Below are 16,975 nucleotides of genomic sequence, written 5' to 3'. Positions count from 1 at the left end.
AGGTTACAATTGCTAGCTTGTAATTAGGATCTGCAATATTTTGTTCAGATTTTTATTTTCTCACAAGTTAATAGTTCATCAATATGAATTCTTTCATAAATTTAACAAATATGTTTGGAAATACACATAGTACATCTGAGTTTACCATTAACTTTACAAAGTTTACAAAATTTGCTTCCCCTGCTGTTTTAAGATAGCAATTTTGCTCTGGAATTGCCACCCCTTCCCCATATCTCTGTACTCAATCTCCTGCACTATTTTTCTCTGCCACTTCTCTCTGTAATCTCATAAGCAATTCATTCATTCTTATCTTAGCTTCTTCTGTTTTTCTCTCAAGTATGACCATGTCATTCAGCATTTAAAAAAAATACTACTTTCATTTTCCACTATTATTATTGCATTTATATAGAATCTAGTTAATAAATACTTATAAAATATTTATTAAGTAAGCAATCAGTTTGATGACTCACATTTGTTTTGTAGACTCAGTTGAGGAAACTGAGGCAAAAAGAGCTTAAATGGCTTTCCCAGAGTCATGCAGATAGCAAATAAATAAGGCTGGATTTGACTTCAAGTATTCCTGACTCCAGACCCAGCATTCTATCCACTCTACCACCTAACTGCCCAAAGATTTTCTTGAGAATATCTAGCTTTTGTGTGGTGTTACTGTTGGTGGGGGTTTTGTTTGGTTGTTTGGTTTTACTTTTTCACCTCAACTTCTTTTGAATTAGTATCTTCATAACATTATCATTGTGTCAGAGCTCCCCATTTTTATGGGTTTTTTTTGAGAAGGTTGAAATTCTGTTGCTTGAGGATATAGAGTCTCTTGTATATTCTCAGTTGTCAATCTTCATGGAATCCTCCCTCCCTCACATACTGCTTTCAAGTTTTCAAAGTACTTGGTATAGTGGATACAATGCTGGACTCTGAATCAGCGAGGCTGGGGTTCAATATCTGCCTCAGATATTAATACCTTTCTGACCATAGACATGTCAATTAGCCTCTCTGATCATTGATTTCTTCATCTATAAAACAGCATCTTTACTACTTATAATATCTTTACTAGCTATGTCACAGGGTTTTTGTCAGGCTCCAATAAGACAATGTATGTTAAATATTTTACAGATTTTAAATAATTATATACATATACATCGTTGTAACTTTCATAAATACAATGTCATTTGATTCTACTGACAACCTCATGACTGTAGTTGGGATAGTTTTTGGTAGCCTACTTTTACATATGAGAAACTATACCTCATGCAGGTTAAATCAGTCAAATAGTTAACTAAAATTTGTTAAGCATCTACTATGTGCCAGGCACTGCAATATATATGGTGAATACAAAAGAAAAAGACAGGAAAAAAAAGCAGACTCTGTTCTCAAGGAACTCAAAATCTAATGAAGAGACAACATGTAAACAGCTATGTACTAATAAGGTTAATCTCAGATGGAAGACATTACAATTAAGAAGGACAGAGAGGGGTGTCTTACAGAAAGAGAGACTTTAGCTAAGACTTGAAGGGAGCTGGAGATGCTAGGAGTCAGAGATGAAGTGGTAGAGTGAGGTAAATATGGGAGACAGCCGGTGAAAATGCGTGAAGTAGAAAGATGGAGTGTTAAATGACTTTCTCACAGTCATCAGATTATGTGGTGGCAGTCAGATGTAATAACAGCAACATATTTATACTTGCTTGAAAAGAAGTATTTTTGCTGCCATCTCAGATGTCTTACAACAGGCATTGTGAATTTTTGGCTTTACTTAAAATTGAAGTATTTAGCAGATCTTTTTTTCTTTTTCCGAATCACATGTTATCATCTTCATCCCAATGTAGCATAATGTCTGCACATGAATTAAAGGAAAGAAACAGTGTGGGATAGTGCCAGAAACATTGTCACCAATGTCATATTTAAACCATGGAATGAACCCCACCTACAGGATCATCTGTAAGGCCCTTCACTGGCCTGATGGATGTCCCATAAGTGATTTGCATCTAAAGCATACAATACCTTCTTTTATAGACATTATTCAAGTTGGCATCGTTTCCCTTTCTTTGTTTTCAAAGTCTGTCTATCTCTAAATAATGCCAAAACTCCAACCTGTATCTAAACTTCTCCAGCTTGTTCCATTCTGTTAAAACAATGCAGTCTGGTAAGAAAACAACAGCAGCAATTGTATGAGGTGTGACTGATGTTCATGTGCAGATTGTAGAACCAGCCTTGTTATTTTGTGCTTTCTTCTCATTTAAGACAGGAGCCTTTCTTTATAGATGCTAGAGCACAGGGAAGAGCAGTATAACCCCACCTTCATGGAGAAGCAAGTGTATGCCTAGACTGATCAAGGAAGGCTTCATGGAAGAACTGTCATTTAAGTTCATGGCAAAGGGGGATTAAATTAATTCTGATGGGTCCAACTCATTATCCATCCACAGCACCTGTCCAAAATAAGTCCTGACTTATTTGGCTGCCCATCCAAATGCATGTCATAGACAATAAGCAAACATGCCAAGAATCTCTGATTCTTCTTATCAGTCTAGAAAGCTCCTAATTTAAGATCTCCCTCCACAGAGACAGATTGCCATTCATCTATGACTGAGTAGATGAATCCTAAGGTGATTCCTGAAGCAAACAGAACTTAACTAACTTTCCCAGGGTCATATAGCTAGTAAGTATCAGAAAGAGGATTTGTTCACAGGTCTTCCTGATTCTAAATCCAACACTCTATCCACTAAGACATGCTGACTCTAGTCTAGACAAAAACCACTTTTTATTCCTTTGGTTTTTTTCTCGTGTCCATTGCTTGGCCACACTCTTTTGAATGATCCCACTGAATATCTCTAGTGCAATTGGGCTTGATGTTATCAACACAATGCCATCTACAATAGTCTCTGGAAGATAAAAATCACGTAAAGATCGTCCTCTTCCATTTGTACTCAGCATGGGATACCCTCTATAACTGTGATGAATACCTCTGGTGATGATATTACCCTGTTTTATTCCTTGCTTGATAATAATAATCAGGGCAGGGTTGAATATAGTTACCTCCATAAAGGAATATCTTTTGACTTTTAACACATGTATCTGGAGTCACACTTTGTTGGAAGAATCGTATGTATGGTTGAACATTTTGTCTCAATAGAATGTAAACTCTCTGAGGGCAGAGGCTGCTTCATTTTTGTCGTTGTATCTTTGTCACTTAGAACAATTCCTGGTGCATGGTAGTGTTTATTTATTATGTTGTTATTGATTGAATGAGGGGAGCCTTTTAGACTGCATTTTGCTCCACCAAGTTTATTATCGACAAACAGTAAACACAAGAATCTTGTAATCTCTACACTCCTCAGCTAATCTTGTGACTGTGAAGGTGATCTGCCACAGAAAAAAACAAATCGCACAAATCTACCTGTTGCCATATCATTTTCATCAAATATAAGACCATTCTCATAAAGATTTCACAGCATTTAGAATAAGAGTTTGTAATTATTAATGCCTTCTTGATCACTTTTGGTAATAAGTACCGTCTATGACTTTTCCAATGGTTGAATGCTTTCCCTTTTTTAAGGCATCTTGAAAATCAATACTTCATTGCTTTCAAAACTATCATGTCCCATATGGATTTCTTCTCTGTGGATTTGATCTGGCCCAGTTGCTCTTCCTGTTTTCATTTTCTCCTATACCATTTCTGTGTCCTCATAAGGAACTGCATTATTATTATGCAAATATGTTAGTCCTATAATCATTGATAATGAAAGTAGTTTGTTATGGAAATCTTGCTTTTTTCTTCTATCCTTCCAGTTTTTTTTCTGAAAGTCCTCTTGGGATGATCTGTCTTATAATAGTCTAATACCAATATTTATGCAGAAATATTCTCATTTCTTTACCATTTTGTAATTAGTTTATATTTTAAAGTGATACAATCCCTGGTCAACTTGTCTTTTCACTTGACAAGGAGATGTGACAAGGATGATTTTTGAGGGGTTCTTTTGGGTCCTCCATGTTTTAGTAGTTGTTGTAGTTGTTTAGTAGCAGCTGTTAAAGTCCAGTAGGCAATAATAATAGTCTGTACCAACTGGGAGGCATCAGCATCAGACATGCTGAACAAGTTTAGCTGAAAGTATGCTGGGTTTGGAGAGAGGAAGATCTAGACTTGAATATGCAGGCAAGTTATAGACCTTCTCTGGGCCTAAGTTTTCTCTTGACTAAAATAAGGGATTCGATTATAGTTCTAAATCTGGGATGCTTTATCTATTTTTCATCATTTAGCATCAATTTTTTTTGGATTTTTTTGCTTGGAGTTATTATTAACTGTCCAGTGCTGTCTTCTTCCATTTTTTTTGTGTTAATGTTTGCAATTTCTTAAATGACTATGGTGTAACTACACATAGACAATTGATTTGGAAAGGACTTTCCTAATGGTAGTGGGTTATTCCTTTCTGTTAAGATATAGCAAATTAGTAATTTCATTTTTTGTGTTATCTGGGGCTCACCAGGTCTAATTCTACCAATTTATTAGTGATGGATAAGCATAAGGTTTCTGAATGGCTCACAAACTTTTGAGCTCTTTTATTTTTTAATACTAAATCATCTTTTCCAGTGGACACTTATCTATCTTCTCTTGTGCTCTTTGAAGTCACAAAGTGTCAATATATAGGTTGGCTTTGTGTGAAGGGTCAAATTCTTCATTGAAATTCTCTATATTTTCATCTTCTGTGGTAGAAGTTAGTGCAGGAGTCACAATTATCCATTATGGTTATCTTTTGGCTTGTGTGTATTGTGAGTACTCCAATATGAGATGACTGAATGTCTAAAAAAATGATGCATGATGAAATCCATTTGACCAACGCCTTTACTTATTTCTCTGAGGAGAATCTGTGATCCATAATTCCATTAACCTGCAATTTCCTTATGTCTTCTGGTTTTATTTATAGTAAGAACATAATAGAGTTTTAGGTGAACAGGAACTCATTCAATTCAGTGGTTATTTAATGCACTTCATAGCTAGAAAGGAACTTTCATTAAAATCCTCCCAGCAATTAGTCATTAGTCTTTTGTTTGAAGTCTTCAAATGAGGAGAAATCCTTTACTTCCTAAAGCAGGGGTGGGGAAACTACAGCTGAAAGGCCCTATGTGACCTTCTAGGTCCTCAAGTGTGGCCCTGGAGGGCCACGTGTGACCTCAAGGCTGCAGGTTCCTCATGCCTGTTCTAAAGTGACTCATTTCATTTTTAGATAACTCTTAATTTTTAGGATGCTTTCCCTGCCATCAAGTGTCAATTTTCATCTTTTCAACTTCCACCCCCTTCCACCTTTTCAACTTTCACTCCCTGGCCAAACAGGACAAATCTAGTCCTGCATCAACATAATTTAGTCCTTCCAGTAGAAAGAGAGCCCATTGATTATTGGACAAGGATCTCACATTTAGAAAACTAACCGTAAATTAATGCAAATACTCAAATAGATCTATAATTTCATTGCTGTGAGTATTCCTCTTAATGATCTAAACATCCACCTTGCCCATCCTGTGCAACTCTTGTCCATGGCCTTCAGTAAGTTGACCTCATGAGATCTTACCAACATAATGGACTACCTTTCTTATTTTCTCATTATATCCTCTATGGGCCATTGGAGTATGGGAGCTGCCAGCATCTATTCTTAGCTCTTGCTGTGCGATGTATCCTTTATAGAGAATGTCAAAAACCTAAGATGTTGAAGGACTAGCCCAGGATCAAAGACTGCAAGCGTCAGAAGCGTGATGTGAACACACATTTTCTAGGGTTTTAGGCTTGTTGTATATAAGCTAGACCAGGTTTCCTTTTAATAATTCCACAGAGTTGCTTATATTTTTAATTCCTCTCTCTGCCATAAAGAGTTCTTTCTCTATTGTCTTTATTTCAGTCACTTATTTATTCCTTATTATTAATCAAAATAACCAATTAAGAACTGGCCTACTAAGTAGAATTGGACGGGGATGAAAAGTCAGTCTCAGTATTTAAAAGCACACCTATCTAGATAGGGTCCTTATCACTACCTAGCTCCCAAATTGACTTTAACTTCTGAAAAATAAGTATTTTATGGCATTTATGACATCTGAGTGTGCCCACGAATTCACTTGAGAAGGATCTGCTTATTAGATAGAGGTGAGGAAGGGTATTTTTTGCCTTCAATATTAATAAAGTTTTCAGTCATAGTTTGGGACTAGTTATATGGCAGTAATAAGTCTTTCAAGACTGAATGGGCCATCTGGCTCTGCCTACAAGTTTGTGAGCTTAGGAAGACAGCTTTCATAGTGCCTGCTTCCTTCCTTGCTGGCCTTGATGAACTTTGTAGGAATTTAGAATAAGATACAAGCAAGGAGTGCTACATTCCTAAAATACCTAAGGAGCAGTTCTGAGGCCTGCTCATGTGAGATAGCCTTTGTAAAGACATTATGTTCTATAAATTCTGTCCTTCCAAACTATGGACCTCCTCTCTCCACCCACAAAAGCACTTTGTAAGTGCAAGTGAACTGAGGAAAGAGGTTATGAAAGTATCATTTGAGTGGCTCACTAAACAAACATCATGATTTATCTTGCCTTGAAGATAATACAATTAAAAATTAATATATTTTTTAAATCAGCTGTTGCCTTGTTTATTTAATTCTTCCCTTTCTCGCCTGCCCCCCCCCCAAATACTATGATTTTATCAGTGTTGGAGGTCTAGATGAAGGAATGCTCAATCTAGATATAGATTAATCACTTTTCTTCAATGTCTTGCATTTTGGGGGGGGAGGCAATTGGAGTTAAGTAACTTGCCCAGGGTCACACAACTTGTAAATATCTGTGGCCAGATTTGAACTCAGGTCCTCTTGACTTTAGGGCCAGTTCCAATGTCTTGTATTTAACAGCTTCCTGGGCCACTGAGAAGGTATGAGACTTACCCAGGGTCACACCACCAGTGGATGTCAGAGGCTGACTTGAATCTGCATTCCAAGGCCAGTCCTTAATTGGCTATCTTGATTAATAGAATGTAATAAAGAAATGACTGAAATAAGGCCAGTAGAGAAGAGCTCCTTATGTGGGAGAGAAGTAAAAACATAAGCAACTCTTTGGCAGTAGCTATATATATATTTATATATGTATATATAGATATAGATATATATTATCGTTGAGAGGAAACCTGATGTAGTTTATAAACAACAGGCCTAAAACCCTAGAATAAGTGCATCCATATCTGGCTTCTAACACTCGCTGTCTTTGAGCCTGGGCTAGTCCTTTAATTTTTCAGGACCCCATGCAACTCTAAGAATATAAATTTCAGAGAACATGTTAACCTGCATTGGTTTTGGAAGTTTCCTCACCAAGCAGTTCCCTATATTAGTGAAACCACAGGTCCAGGACTTCTCTTTAACTGATTATTATAATCTAATGACTCGTTACTGGAATATTTCAATTTGTTACCAGTAGCCTACATAATTCAGCCCTTGCCTGACTTTTCTCAGCACTTTTTTCTAGATGCTATTTCAGTATTGTTATCCTGCCCAACCTCCACTAAAGTCTTATTATGCTGCCTCATCCTGGCATTGAGCTGTCCCTGGGTTCTTGAATGTGATCCATCAGAGCACAAACTCTGACATGTCCTAGCAAGCTGGAATGACTTCAAGAATGGGTTCTGTGATGGGCTCTGGGCCTATTGTCTGAGGACCAGCTAGATAAGTTGTTGGTTTTTTGTTTTTTATGGGGGGAGGTGGCTCATCGACAGATTGAACACCAAGGAATATATTTTTTCAAGCCATAGCAACTAATGAAGAGCCGTCTACTAAGCATTTTTTGTCATTAGAAGTAAATATGTCCCAATGAAATCACATATCCCTGGAGTATCATGTCCAACAGATGGGTTGCTTTTAGAAACATATAATAATCACTTGATATTACTAGGGTGTGAAGGTGGCGGGGGGGTATGGAATTAAATTAAATTCCAGGGGCTGTCTAGAATAGGCTTATAGATCCAACACTGGAAGTGAATTTAGAGGCCATCAGTTTCAACTCTAATTTTAAATGAAAGGTTCCCTCCTTATTATTTATCTCATTTAATAATAATTTAATTGTTCTAAATTACAGTCATCATTTTGGTTTATCCCAAGTCCTAATCTCCAAGATTAAAATTCAGTTCAATTTAATTCAACATTTATATAACATTTTTAGTAAGGCATTCATTCTATTTTTAAAATGTCCAGCAGTGGATTCTTCAAGTTAATACTGTCATCTGCTGGTCAGTATTGAAGTTTCCTACCCAAAACAGAAATAATGAAGTTGAAAATATATAGCAAAGTGAAATGTGTCAGAAACAAAGCATCGTGTTAGACACATTTACAGAGTAAAGGGAAGAAACAGTCGTCCATGTGTGGAAGGTCAAAACAAAACAAAACTTTGACTTAGTTTATTGTAGCTTAAAACACTGTTCTCTTCAATTCCAAAGGACTCATAATGAAAAATACTATCCACCTCCAGAGAAAGAACTGATGGAGTTTGAATGTAGAATGAAGCATACTATTTTTCACTTTATTTGTGTGTGTATGTGTGCGCACGTGTGCATATGTGGTTTGATGGTTTTTTTTGTTTGTGTCTTCTTTCATAACATAATATGGAAATGTGGTTTGCATAATTGTACTGCATAACCTATATCAACGTACTTACTATCTCAGGGAACAGGGATGGGAGAAAGGGAGAGAGAGAAATTGGAACACAAAATTTTAAAAAATGAGTGCTAAATATTATACATGTAATTGAGGAAAAATAAAATATTATTAAAGTTAAAAACAAAACAAAACACTGTTCTCTTCCTCCAAGGAATCAATTTTATTTTGAGGCTGTTTCCTTAAGATGGCTTCTCATTGTATAGTTTCCATGATGTTCAGTCTAGGCACAGATTAACTCTAACTCACATGCATCTCTGTGTCATGTAGTAATGTAAGAGGTATGTTTGATCTACTATTAAAATAATTACTGACTCATATTTCTGGGAAGAAAAGAAACCAGGCAGGGCCTGTAAAGGAAATCAGGTAGTGTATTCCAGACCACTACATTTCTTGAGTGCTCGCCTTAATAGATCACTGTAACAGATAGGCACCATGATAAGTTTCAAAGTAAATAGAGCACACAGTTCTCTTCCCGAGTAACTAAAAATCCAAGGAGGAGACAGAACAGATATAAATAACACAAGCAAATAAATTAAAAATAAATAACACAAGAAAAAGAAATGGATAAAAACATATATAATACCAGTAATGATAACTCACATTTACACATTAATGTTTTATATTTTACAAAGATTTGCTTTCTCTAAAACTCTCTGGGAAATTTGTTAAATGTACATTCACAGGTATACTTAGAGAGTTTCGTGTGATATATGTATGCATGCACAACATCATAAAATCTCTCCACTGAATGGAAAATTGAATTGAAAATCCATTGAAAGGACCTTAGAATTCATCTAGGCCAGTTTCCTATCCCATGCAGAAATTCTTTCTATAATACCTCCCCAAAAGTGGTCATTTAGCCCCTCTTCAATACCTCAAGTAAAAGGAGACTCACCGTCTAATGATGCAATTCCGTTCTACCCCATCCTCATTCTATTTTCAGACAGCTATCATATTAGCAAATCTATCTTTATACAGAACTTTGTAATTTCTGCACAGTAACATTAGCTCTTCCCTCCAGAGCTATGCAGCATACATCTAATACTTGTTTAACATATGTGAATATGCATGGATGGATAGATGGGTGGATAAATAGATGTGTAAACCTGCCCGGGTACTCCTATATGCAAGTGGAGCAGCTAGAGACAGCTAGGTGGCATAGTGGATACAGCATTGAGCCTGGAGTCAGGAAGACTCATCTTCATGAGTTCAAATCTGGCCTCAGACACTTACTAGCTGTGTGACTCTGGGCAAGTCACTTAACCCTGTTTGCCTCTATTTCCTCATTTGTAAAATGAGTTGGAGAAGGAAATGGTAAACCAGTCCAGTATCTTTGCCAAGAAAATCCCAAATGGAGTCATGGAGAGTCAGACATGACTGAAATGATTGAATACCTGAAATGCAAGCAGAGAGATGGATGCACTCTAAATTAAAATAACATTTGGTGTATGATGATCTCAATGCCTCGAATCTTTTATGACTTTGTTGTAACCTCTAATCTTTCCCAATACTTCTATGTTGGGCCTAGAGTCAGGAAGAAGAGCTCAAATCTGGTCTTAGACACATACTAGTTATATGACCCTAGGACAGTCACCCCCTGTTTGCTTCATCTGTCATATGGGGATAATAACAGCACCTACCTCTCAGGGTTGTTGTGAGGATCAAATGAGATAATAATTTTAAAGCTCTTATTACATGCCTGTAATTATTACTACTACTAATAATAATTGAACTATTTTTGTTATTTCCCAAATTATCACCCCAGTGCTGCCTTTACTCTTTTCTTCCCTATCTTTAACCCTTGGTGAGTCAGTTCAAAGTTAGATTATCCTCTATTTTGGAGTCCTTTTCCCCCTTGGGATATCACTAATCACATCTGGCCGAAGTGACCAAGGGTGGGGAACCTGTGACCTCGAGGTCACATATGGCCCTCTAGGTCCTCCTTTTGACTGAATCCAAACTTCACAGAACAAATCCCCTCAATAAAAGGATTTATTCTGTAAAACTCAGACTCAGTCAAAAGGCTGCACTCAAGGACCTAGGAGGCCATATGTGGCCTCAAGGCCACAGGTTTCCCACCCCTCGGCCAACTCTTGGAATATTCCTGACATCTGTGGTCTTTGCATCTATTCACATGAATGGAGCTAGAGAAAATCATTAAGTTTTTATGATTTTGGGCCACTATAATTGTATGCTATATAATCTCAGGAGGCCCTCAGTGTAGCAAGACAATCCATTCATACATCTCAAACCGATTCATTGCTCCCCTCACCACATTAGTGGTGACCTTTTCATCCCTCCTCAAGCTTCCCATGATCTTTCAGGTGAAGACTTTGCTTCCTAATTCACTGAAAAGATTTAGTCAATTCATAAAGAGCTACCCCTTCTTCTCTCCTCTTCATCTCACATCACTCAGACACTTTCCATCAGTATTTCCTCCTTTTCTCATTTCATATGAAAAGAGCTTTCTCCTTACCAAGGTAAACCCCTCTACATGTACCCTTTAGCCCACTGCATCCTGTCTTCTTCAGCATATTACCCCTTCTATCATCTGACTGATATTCAATCTCCTCCTATCTAATGGTACCTTTCCTGCTACCTACAAACACGTTCATGTTTTCTCCATTCTTTACAAAACCTCCTTCCTCACTAGCTATCAATTTATATCTCCTCCCTTTCATAGCTAAATTCCTCAAGAAAGTCATTTGTAATAGGAACATCTCCTGACTTCTCACTCTCTTCTTGGCAGTCTGGCTTTTAACGCAATAATTCAACTAAATCTGCTCTTTTCAAAGATACCAATGATCTTTAATTGTCAAATCTGATGACCTTTCACCTGCATCCTTCTTTACCTTTCTGCTGCCTTTGACACTATTGATCACCCTCTTCTATAAGTTTACATATAACTGTTCTCTCCTAATTCTCATCCTACCTATTTGACCATTTCTTTTCAGTCTCCTTTGCTAGATCTTCAACCAGCTCACACTCCATAACCATGGGTATCCTCCAAGGCTCTGTCCTGGGCCCTCTTTTCTTCTCCCTGTGTACTGTCTCAGTTGGTGATCATAAGATCACCAGCTCCTATAGGTCTAATTATGTCTCAGCACGTGATTTACAAATCGTCCAGTCTTGCATCACCAACTACCTTTTAGGTTCAGTTTTACTGAATATCTGGTAGGCATCTAAAACTCAATATGTGTTTTATAGCACCTTTTTCTGTGGTGGCAAAGAACTGGAAATTGAAGGGATGCCTATCAATTGGGGAATGGCTGGACAAGTTGTGGTATATGATTGCAATGGAATATTATTGTGCTATAAGAAATGATGAGCAGGATGATTTCAGAAAAACTTGGAAAGATTTACATGAAGTGATGCAAAGTGAAGTGATCAGAACCAGAAAACCATTCTATTCAGCAGCAGCAATATTATATGATGATCAAATATGATCATTCTCAGCAATACAATGATCTAAGACAATTCCAAAAGACGTGTGATGAAAAATGCTATCCACTTTCAGATAAAGAACTAATGAGTCTTAATGCAGATCAAAGCATACTATTTTTCATGTTTTTGTGATGGTTTTTTTGGGGGGGGCTGTGTTTTCTTTTACAACATGACTAATACAGAAATATGTTTTACATAATTGCACATGTATAATCTATATCAAGTTGCTTAACATCTCAGGGAGGGAGGAGGGTAAGGAAGGAGAGAATCTAGAACTCGAAATTTTAAAAAAATCAATGTTAAAATTGTGTTTACATGTTATTGTGAAAAAATAAAATATTCAAAAAAAGAAATACAAAATTAAACTATGAAAAAAACTCTACATGTTCAAAACATAACTCACTATCTTTTCCCCAAAATCTTATTGTCTTACAAACTTTCCTATTACTATTGAGGGCACCACCATTCCTGGTCCTCCAGACTTGCAAGTGTGCTGTCATACTCAATTTGTCATTTCTACCTCAACAACATCTCTCATACGTGTTCCCATCGCTCTCCTTACACAGTCACCATCCTGGTGCAGGCCCTCATTGCCTCATTCCTGGAGTATTGCAATAGCCTTCTGGTTGGCCTCTCTGTTTCAAACCTCCCTCCTCCCTGTCCAATACTCAAACTCAAAGCACAAACAAAACTCAAACACAAAAATACAGCACAGGTAGCCCATGAATTTAATAAACTCCAATGACTTTTTACTTAAGATTGAATATACAGTCTTCTCTGTTGTTTCAAGCCCTTCATGAACGGCAAGTCTTTCCATGTTTTTTTTCTAAACTTATTGAGCTCATCATTTCTCATAGCATGGTAATATTCCATCACATTCATGTATCACACCTCGTTCAGCCATTCCCCAACTGATGGACATCCCTGCAATTTCCAGGTCTTTGCCACCACAGAGAGAACTGCTATAAATATTTTAGAACATATAGGTTCTTTTCCTTTTTCCCTAATCATCTTTGGAAATAGACCAAATAGTGGTATTGCTGGGTCAAAGGGTATAGGTAGATTCCCTCCCTTATGTTCTCCCCCCATCATCTTAATCTTACTCTATACACCCTTTTACAAGTTTCTCGTCTACCTTATTCCCAAGTTTTTCACCTTTCTAGAAGTTCAGAAGACTTTTAAACCTCTTTCCATGTACACTTTGTTTTCTCTTCAACCCAGATGGGAGTAAGGTTCCAACATTAAGAGCCCTCCACTCCCACCTGTTTCCTTTGTATTAGTTCTTCCTTTCATACCCCATTTTGGTGAAATAATTGCTCTTTTATACCTTTTCCTACCCAATTTTGTTTTTTTAGTATCTCCCCATTATACACAACTCAGCCACAACCTTTCTTTCAAACTACCTTAGTAATGATAACAGTTGCTGATAACATTTTCATATATCACAAGTAAACAGTTTAACCTTTGTTAGTGCCTTATAATTAGTCTTTAATAATTTCCTCCTATTTCTTCTGGATCCTTTATATCAAATTTTCCATTGAGTTCTCATCTTTTTGTTACAAATACCTGAAAGTCTTTCAATTCATTAAATATCCATTTTTTTAAATTCAGGATTACACTCAACTCTGCTGGATAAATTATTCTTGGATGCAAACCCAGATCCTTTACTCTTCAAAATATAATGTTCCAAGACTTACAGTCTTTTAGCATAAAAGTTACTGGGTCTTGTGAAATCCTGCTTCTAGGAAGAAAACGTACAGGAATGTCATAGCCAATTTTCAAACTTGCCATGTTAAAAAGAAAATATTGCAAGCAACAAGAAAAAAAAAACAATTTACTGCAGAAATTGCCTTCTTTTTGAAACTACAATTTATACTTGGCAAGCCCTCACACCAGAGGTGCTAGTCCTCCCTGAATACCCCAAGCATATAAAGACTGTCCCTGATGGAAGAGGCAGATAAGAACAATCTGTTCCAATGGCCATGAAGATGACTGAAGCAGGTGCTGCGGAGTGATTAGAGTTTGTTCACGCACCAAAGATACATCCTGGGCCTTTGTCAGTCTTCTTGACTTTTGTCTTGCCACTGGACTTTGATGATGACTTCACACAACTTTTCCTCACTTAAATCCAATTTGTATGCAAGTCAAGACATCACCCACGTTTGTCAATGGTCCTCTATGAAAGCAAAGGATGAACAAAAATAGTTTATACTATCTGTAGGTTATACATACATCAGAACTTTTTAACCTAGGACACACAGATCACCAAGGGGGTCATAGATATATTTCTGGTTGACTGCGAATTTGGATAGAAAAAAATATACCATTATTTCAACATAATTGATTTCCTTTATGATAATATAGTTTATGAATTTAAAAATATTATTTTGAGAAAGGGTCCATAAGATTCACTAGACTACAAAAGGGGTCCATGCCACAAAGGTTAAGAACCTCCTGACATAGAGTGCTGCTCCCACAATACAATGTATACCCTCCCTAAGGGGAAGGACCATATTTTTGCTTTTCTTTGTGTTCTTAGTGCTAAGCACAAAGCCTGGTACAAAGTAAGTGCTTAATATATGCTTATTGACTGACCTTGATACCATGTTTTACTTGGTCCTCACTAGTGTAAGTGACTTTTGGTCAGAAGGTCAGGGAGGGAGGAGGAGATGTCCAGAACTGTGATTTCATTGCTACAGTGAATTCACAACATAGAACTCCATATTATAGACTAACAACTTGTCTGCCACTTAGAGAGTTCCCTGGAGCCACTGAGAGGTTAATTGCTTTGCTTATAGTCAATCACACAGCTTCTAGTAGCCCTTGCGCCTGGGGCCCCTCTCTCCCTCTGATTAGAGAGGGTGAAGGGTAGACATCACAAGAGCTCTTCTCAGGTCTTCCATTTAAGGAGGGTGCTCAGGACAGCCATCAAAAGATGGCCCACCTGCTGCAGAACTCCATTATGAGTGCCAGGCCACTCCCTCCCACCCCCAGGTTTTTTTATGTGTTGTCTTCCTTTATTGGCAGCTGGTTGGTGCAGTGCTCAGAGTGCCAGGACTGGAGTCAGGAAGACTCATCTTCCTGAGTTCATATCTGGCTTCAGACACTTACTAGCTGAGGGCCCTGGGCAAGTCACTTTACCCTGTTTGCCTCAGTTTCCTCATCTGTAAAATGAGCTGGAGAAGAAAATGGCAAATCACTCCAGTATCTTTGCCATGAAAAACCCAAATGGGGTCACAAAGAGTCAGACAGGACTGAAAAATGACTGAACAAGAACAGCAATAACTTTCTTCATTAGGTTCTGAGCTCATTGGGGGCTGGGATTGTCTTTGCTTTTCTTTGCATCCCTAAGGTGCTGAGCACTTCCAAGAGGCTTAGATACAAGCAGGAAAGGTCTGACACGTAGTAAGTACTTAATAACTGGTTGGCTTTTGACAGCAAATATCTCTCAGAGAAAGGACTTATACACAGGTCTTTTTTCACTCCAAGGCCAAACATCTCCCTACGACACTGCACTGCCTCACATGAAGTAACTGTTATAGTTATTATTATACCCATTTTACAGGTTAGCAAACTGAGGTTCAAAGACAGTAAATATCTTGCCCATAGTCACCCAGATAGAAAGTAGTGGGGGTGGAATTCCCACCCAGGTCTTTCTTGATTACTTATACACTCAACCCAGGAACAATTAGGAAGAAATACACAAGTTTGTTTTCCTATGCAGTGTTTGGGGAGTAGGGGCACAGGGTGATACATCTTGGTTTTTAAGGCAATCTGACAGTAGGACATTCTTTTCTGAATAAGAATTGAAACCAGAACAAGCTGGAACTAAGATTTCTCCAGAGTACAAAAATCCAAGAGGCTTAAATATAAGCAGGAAGGTGTCATTCTTTCCACTACATCATTCTGCCTGTACCATTAAGGAGCTGAAATATTCCAGTTGTCAGAGTCTCTGTTGTGGAAGCAACAAAAACAACAGTGAAATCCACTGTGTTGTTCGTGAAAATTTCTGTTTATAAAAATGGTAATCCCTAGGTTTGGCCTTCCTATGCCCAGTGACTGGCACATAGTAAGAGCTTAATAAATGCTTATTTGACTGAGTGATAGGTTACCCGAAGAATCAGCCTGAACATCAGTTTGATCTAATGAGACAATGTCTCTAACAGAAAATCAGAGAAATAGCGCTGAGAATGTTACAGTCACTGAACACTTTTTGTGGTTCAAAATTCATGGTTTACTAAGGCAAACCACTCTATTATTTTTGCCAAGAAAACCCCAAAAAGTTGTAGTTGGACACGAATGAAAATGACTAAACAACAACAAAGAGAATGTTTGGACCTGGGTGGGAATTCCAAACATTTAAAAGTAGATTATTTCATCAGAAGTGGGAAGACGCTAAATTTTGCTTGATGTACACTAATTCTTTTGCTTTAAATGTCACAATGTTTCTATGGCAGAAATCATGTCAGTGTTCTAAAATCTTGACAATATAAGCATAGAAAGTGACATGTTGTGTCTTAGGGGTGGGGGAGGCAAACGGATTAGGTCCTACAAAAATCTTTTCTTCATTCTTTGTTGTTATTGTTGTTCAGGCCTGTCTTACCTTACAAGACTCCATGGACTGTAGGTTTTCTTGACAAAACACTGGAGTGGTTTGCCATTTCCTTCTCCAGGGTGTCCCCATTTTACAGACGAGGAACCTATTTGCCTTAGCAAATAGCGGTTAAGTGACTTGCCTAGGGTCACACCTCTAGTAAGTACCTGAGGCCAAATTTAAACTCAGATCTTCTTGACTTCAGGCTTAGTGCTCTATCCACTGCACCACCTAGCTGCTCCCCTCATTCTACTTATTTTTAAT

The sequence above is a fragment of the Vombatus ursinus genome, unplaced genomic scaffold (genome assembly GCF_900497805.2).
Source record: "Vombatus ursinus unplaced genomic scaffold, bare-nosed wombat genome assembly UNPS02014832.1, whole genome shotgun sequence".
In the NCBI taxonomy this organism is placed as follows: Eukaryota; Metazoa; Chordata; class Mammalia; order Diprotodontia; family Vombatidae; genus Vombatus; species Vombatus ursinus.
The sequence above is the reverse complement of the archived record's forward strand: the minus strand, read 5'-3'. Positions refer to the sequence as shown.